The sequence below is a fragment of the Nyctereutes procyonoides genome, unplaced genomic scaffold, assembly GCF_905146905.1.
Source record: "Nyctereutes procyonoides isolate TBG_1078 unplaced genomic scaffold, NYPRO_anot_genome, whole genome shotgun sequence".
Classification (NCBI taxonomy): Eukaryota; Metazoa; Chordata; class Mammalia; order Carnivora; family Canidae; genus Nyctereutes; species Nyctereutes procyonoides.
Genome location: NW_026575134.1, coordinates 4,896,749 through 4,904,115, shown reverse-complemented (window position 1 = coordinate 4,904,115; position 7,367 = coordinate 4,896,749). Strand labels below are relative to the sequence as shown.

Here is a 7,367-nt window from a genome sequence, read left to right as displayed (position 1 = left end):
ATTTTAAACATATTCAAATAACTAAATAACCATGACCAAATAACTAAAGGAAAGTATCTGAATAATATCTCATCAATGGAGAATATTGATACAAATAAAAATTATAAAAATAAACCAAATGGATATTCTGGGTTTGAAGAGTATAACAAATGAAATAGAATGGCTTCTGAATAGCAGAAGATTTAGTGAATTTGCAAGAAAGTTAATAGAGAATATCTAATCTGAAGACCAGAAAATAAAAAATGAAGAAAAAAAAATTTAAATCTTTGAAATCTGTGAGATACCACTGAACGTATCCACATACAAATCTTGGTAATTCCAGAAGGTGAGACAACAGAGAAAGAATACTTGAGGAAACAGTGGTCCAAACTCAAATGTGATGAACACTGTTACTCTACACATACAAAAAACTAAAAAAAAAAAAAATCTCCAGGTAGGAGAAATTAAAAAAGATTCAGTCCTAGACACATCATAATAAAACCATCAAAAACAAAAATCTAACAAAGAATCTTGAAAACACCAAGGGTAATGAGACTCTTTATATACAAGGAATCCTCAATAAGATTAAGAGATGATTTATCATAAGAATCCATGGAAGAAAGAGACAGTGGGATCGCATATTTGAAGAACTGAAGGAAAAGGACCACCAACCAAAAATTTAATATCCAGCAAATCTGTGTTTCAAAGGTGGAGTAGAAGTTACAACTTTACCAGATAAACAAAATTGAGAGGTTTTATCTCAGATTTGGTTTACAAGAAATAATAAAGGCAGTTTTTCAGGTTGAAATAAAAGAGCATTAGATAAGAATTTAAACCCATGTAAAGAAATAATAAAACCAGGGTTGATGAACACGTGGAGATTCAGGGGGTGACTAGCCTGGAGAGGGCATGGAAGTTCTGAGCCCTTGTGTTATGCATCTATCTGGCAGTTCCTGAGTTACATCTTCTTTACAGTAAACGAGTGATATGAAATATGACTACACACAACTTTCTGCAGGAGAATTTCTTCATGATGAAAGGAAGAACCTAGATTCACAGTATGGTGACCTCACTGTAAAGTATATTAAAGACTGAAAGATCGTGCCAGTTGAGATAACCATCAGTTTAACTTAAAGAGAGAAATGGATCAGACAATGGCTGCCATTGCTCAGAAGAATAAATTCTTGATCGATGGGTTTCCAAGAAATCAAGACAACCTTCAAGGTTGGAACAAGACTGTGGACAGGAAGGCAGATGTGTTTTTCATTCTGTTTTTTTTTTTTTTTTTTTTTTTTACTGTAATAATGAGCTCTGTATTGAACAATGACCTGAGGGGGAAAAGTAGTGGTAGAACTGATGACAACACAGAGAGCTTGGAAAAGAAAATTCAGACCTATCTTCAGACAACCAGGCCAGTTATTGACTCATCTGAAAAAAAAAATGAGGAAAGTCAAGAAAATAGATGCCTCTAAGTCTGTTGATGAAGTTTTTGATGAGATTATAAAGATTTTTGACAAAGAAGGCTAATTTAAACATGAAAGCATCTTTGAAATCCTTGAGAGCTGTTATTACAACTCTTTTTAAAGGTGATTTTAGTCTCTCATAATTACATCTCAATTAATTACTGGAAAGAAGATAGCAAGGCAAATTAAATTTCTTATCTTAGATTTTTTTTTTTTTTTGTTATAGGAGTAGACAGTAAATTCAGGCCTAACTTCATCTTAAATATGGCACTCCCAAAACAAAGAGGATATCAGCCAGTTCTTTCTTTTTACTCAAAAAGCATATCCCTTTTATAGTTTGTGCCCTCTGCTCTCTGTGAACAAAACTTTTTCATATGTGTGTATATTCCTTTAATAATTACACATGCTAGAATTAGGAATTCCCCACTTCCTCATTTTCTTGCAGGTTTTAAATTTCCAGCTCATTAAATGAATGTGTGGACTTTTTGTGTAGTCAGTTCTTGCAAAATGTGTTTTTAGCAAACAAGTACATAAAATGAAGCCCTAGAAGTATTTTAGTATTTATCAAATCATTGACCATTTCCTATAGAAAAGTAAGAAAACTTAGGCTTTGTTCTTTGTTTTGCTATAACTTATACAAAGTTGTGTGACAGGGCATCTTCTTTGCTTCCAAGGATTGGGGTGGGGTCCCTGGATGTTTAGAGACAGACAGAATTGTCAGCTTTATTATTATGAATCTGAGGGCAAGGGGTAATGATCACATCTAATGATGTGTGTTCCTGTGCTCTGTTATAGAGTCTTATTAATGACTCAACTTATCTTAACAAAACTCCTAGCAGTGGGACCTTGAAATGCACGTGATGGTAACTGATTTGGTTAAGTGTTTTAGTAACACTCACTCAAACTGTTTTTGTTTGTTTTCTAGACTAAATGTAGGGTTGGCATGAAGTAAATACATCTAATGGTTAATTTCCCATTTACATTTTATTTTCTTGAATACTTGTTATTTCAGTTATTTGTTCAAAGAGATTTAAAAATCATTGCACTTTGGTCAGAAAAATAATAAATATATCTTATAAATGTTTAAAAAGAAAACAATAACACCATAAAGGTAACTATAAAGAAAGTTCAAAAGTATTTTTTGTTTATGACTTTCTCTTCTGCTGATTGAAGGAACAGCTGCATAAAACAATAAATATAAAACTGTGTTGATGGGTTTATAATGTATAAATATGTAATTTTTATAACAATAACAGCACAAGGGAGAAAGGAGGGAATGGAACTACATAGGAGCAAATTATCTAATAATGAAATCAAATTTGTATTAATCGGAACTAGGTAGATTGATTGATTTTAAAGGTTTTATTTATTTATTCATGAGAGACACAGAGAGAGAAAGAGACACAGGCAGAGGGAGAAGCAGGCTCCCTGTGGGGAGCCCGGTGTGGGACTCAATCCCAGTACCCCAGGATTACAACCTGAGCCAAAGGTCAGGTGGTTCAACCCCTGATCCCCCAGGCGTCCCTCAACTAGGTAGATTTAAATTAAGACGTTACTGTAACCTCAAGTTCAACTGCTAAGAAAAAAACTAAAAATTCTGTGGTATAAGAAGTGACAAGGAGCTTAAAATGGTACACACTAGAAAGTATTTAACAAAATAAAAAAAATAGTAATGGAGAAATAAAGAACAACACAAAAGCCAATATGACATATACAAAGAAATAACAGTGGCAGATATGAATACTACCCTATCAGTAATTACATTAAATATAAATGAATGAATCCTTCCAAACAAAAGGCAGATAGATAAAAAATAAATATGACTCAATTATATGCTCCCTGCAAGATACATATTTTATATTCAAAGAGAAAAATTGGTTAAAAGTAAGAGAATAGAAAAGATATACCATGCAAGCAAAAACAAAAGAAAACAAAAAGACAAACAACCCAGTTAAAATAAATGGGCCAAATACTTGACTAGACTTTTACCTAAAAAATATTTTTTTAAAAATTCAGTGATAAATGTGGATATTAATAAACTCTTTTGTATGCCTAAAACTATCTTAATATTGTTTTCATTTTTCAATATCTGTTTTATTGAGTGTAGATCTCTGAATTAACTGTTACTTTACAGTTTGAAAAATAATATTCCAATAACTTCCAGTATCTGTATATTCTGATGGGTGGGATGCTCTCATTGTGAAGTTTGTTCCTTTTTAAGTGACCTGTATTATCTTTTCAGGACTTTTAATAAATTTCATTCTGCTTGCTATTGTGCATTGTCACTGGATGAGGCCAGGCATAAATTTGGTTGTATTTATCTTTTTCAGGATATAGTCTGCTTTACTCTGTCTTAGAATATATGTCTTTCCTCAATTCAAAAAAAATTCCCAGTTTTTATTTTCAAGGTTGTCTCTTCAGATGTCTTAATTTTGTTTAAAACAAAGAAACGTTAGAGTTCTAGTTCCCCAATCTTCATGGATCATTCAGTTTGAATGACTAATCTCCCATGTGGTTGTGAAAATTCCAACCATTGAGTTATTTCTGCTTTTCATATACTTCTGAGAGTTTGGCTCCAATTCCTCCTTATTTCCTCTGTTGATTTATGATATACTTTTGTTTTTATCTCATCCCTGGATATTTGCTTCATTTCTTTGATATTCACATATTTGTATTGGTGCGTATATGTAAATTATTGCATTTTAGAATAAATATCAATGCAACTGGTGTGTAAGCACTGTGGAGAGGAAGAATTTCCACATGATCTCTATCCACCACACTGATTTTTTGTTGTTTCCCCTGAGTACTTCTGTGCACCTTTTAAGACCCAGTTGTCCTTTGATTTCACCATAATAGCCATCTCTGGGGGAACAGGCTATTTCTGAGCTCCTCCTATGTATTCCCATGGGTCATTATGTGTACATCTAATAGTATATTATATCTACACAACAATCTATTACTTTAGCTTGTCTGCACTGCCAAGTCACATTTTGCCAGGCATTAAAAATAAATTTTCAGGATCCTTACGAACATTATGTGTTCTTTTTACTGAACACAAAGAACTTCATTTGATTCATATATATTTTAAGTTCCTAAAATAACTAATGCTAAATAGTTAACAAGTAATATTAGAGATTCTATTGTGGAGAAAACTTAAGATGTTAAAATTAAAATGTCATATCTCCACAATAATCTCTGTTTTCCTGTAGGCAATCAATCTCTCAGGGGTGTAGGTAAAAGATCGCTCCTGAAGGATGGCCTCAACTTCCAGACCAATTTAACTTCAAAGCTTCTGATATTGGTTATTTCTCAGGGGTTGTGATTTTTTTCTCTATCACAACCACAGTTGGTCTAAAGGTAATAATTTCCTGGGCAGGAATCCAATTTTGTAACTATCTCTGTCAGCATGCCGATTTTGTATTGTGCCTTATAAGACTCAGTAGGATCCATCAACATAAGCTCAGAGAGTTCTACCACAATACTTAAATGTGTTCTTAAACTAAGGCATTAGAGACAAAGTTAATAACCGGAAATACCTACAGTAAATTTCTGAGATAAGCATTTTGAAATTTACTGGCAAAGATAATTATTTGTATATATCATGCAGGTTGCCTTTTATTTTACCTGCCAGTGTCTTCACAAAGGGTCATTACTCTCTTTTCTACACTACTGATATTCTTATTAATTTCATTTCATTCTCTAGGTAGAGTTCTTCCCTTGGTTTCACGGTCATTAATAAGGTTGAATAAAACATAGTAGGTAGATTTGAAAAGAAGTTCCAAGTGTAAGGAGGTGGTATATTTAAATACCCATATATAATCTAGGGGAGTGAAAAAAAAGATAAAATGATAGAAAAGAGTAAGGTGAAAAACTTCAGAAAGGTATTATTACAGAAGAAATCCAGCTTAGGTCCCACAAAGACCACCAATGATGAAAACCTATATTATCACACATACTTAGGGGACCCACAAAATATGAACAAATAAGACCATGATTTTTAGAAATATTTATTTTTAAAATATAAATGGCTTAGTTTTTGTTGAACACAATTCTACCTTCCTGTAACAGGAAGTTTTATGCTATACCTAAGCAGAGACACATGGTAATCTTAAGGAAGCATTTCTTGGATAATATGGAATGAAATTCTATTTTCTTACAGACTAAAGATGGACCTATACATCTTATTTTTATCTTCTTCTTATTTTGGGGCCAAATGTTAATATAAAACATTGTACATCAACAAGCTTAAACTAAGTATCATTTATACCATAATTTTAAAAAAATCAAATGATGTGAAAACTGAGTATTATGTAAGAAATTTATATGCAAAATTTTGATTTAAGCTTCTTATAGATTTTTGAAATAAATATAACACATTAATTTGATTGTTCATATATCTTTTTTCTTTTTCTTGCAAAAGGAATATAGATAGTATATACTGTGGCTGAATGTGCATATTTGCCAGATGCTATAATTTGAGATTTTACTATGTATTGAGGAACAAGAAAAATACACCCCCTTTGACTGAAGTGAACAACATACACACTAAACCTTTAGTCTTGGACTTTTTTGTAATCTCAAAAGCCATATTTAGATGTTGCTACTGACCATGATATAAAGCTTAAAAAAATGATTTTTTAATGAAGTAATTTCCAGATAGTGACCATTAACAATATATTAAACCTGAATTATAGGTAAGCAATACAATTATATGTTCAAATGCAAGTATTAATTTGAAGATAAAGCACTTTTGATCCATATTTTAAAGCAAACATTGAAAAGAAACTAATTGATAACTCAATTTTTATGATCAAGTTGATCTAATGTATAGTTGAAATGATTCAGGAGTTTCTCTCAAATGAGAAGGATGTCAAGTCTATAACTCTTTATCAGTCTAGCGGTATAAGTTGTTAATAATATGGGAAATTCCCATTATCTATATAGCATCTAATTATAAATGCAACATATATTTCTCATATCTTCACATTTCTTAAACTTGAAACAAGTAACTTGACTGAGTGAAAGTACACCCAGGCTGAATAATACATATATTCAACTTTTCTTCCATCTCAAGTCTCTTTGAATGGAAAGACTAGAGGCCTCTGAAACGTTTCCTTAGCAGAGAACATGGAGCTAGGAGTCAAGGAAGACCCAGTTGATTGGGTTTGTGAGACAAAGGAGTATAGAGAACAGAGATGCATGGACGGTTCTCTGGAGATCTGTGGAGGGTCTTTGTTGGGTATTATTCAGCTATGCTTTGATCAATGTGTGAGGAAACCACTTCCAAGACTGGAGAGAGACCAACTGAAAAGATCATCAGTAAGATTGTCTGAAGTTCACACAAGGCCCAAAATAGTGTAAGCATTACTATCAAAAAATTTATGTAAATAGTGGGACACACTCTAGAAACATTAATACTTATCATTTGTAGGTGTCCATAGATATCCAGGAATCCTAGCTACTTAATAAGAACAAGTAGTGTAAAAACTAGGACAAAGATTATATATATATATATATATATATATATATATATATATATATATATGTTTATATATATACACATTATATATAATGTGCTAAATGAAGAAACAAAAATAAATTAAAATCAATAGAATTTATATCTAGAGAGAGCAAAAATAGAGAGTAAAGAAATGATCACATCTATAAAACAAGAACGTGATGTTATACACAAGAAATAATCATTAGTCTTGCAAAATATATATGTAATTGCTGAAAAATCGGTGAAATAGTTACTGTATACTTGAAGACTGGTAACACAGGAGTAGCTTAATGTGAGGAGAGAGTTTCAAGAATAACTGAAAAGAGTTTTATCGATTTATAGTGCATCAAATATCCCTGTTAAAAAACAATGAGAGAATTCTGGTATAATGACAAAGGCATAAAACTGTTACTTTCCATCTCCCC

General features: G+C 31.9%; 1 pseudogene; it reads left to right on the top strand.

Annotated features, from left to right (window-relative positions):
- The first annotated feature begins 966 nt into the window (after positions 1 to 966).
- LOC129494088 (UMP-CMP kinase-like) lies at positions 967 to 1,506 on the top strand (annotated as a pseudogene).
- The last annotated feature ends 5,861 nt before the right edge of the window (positions 1,507 to 7,367 follow it).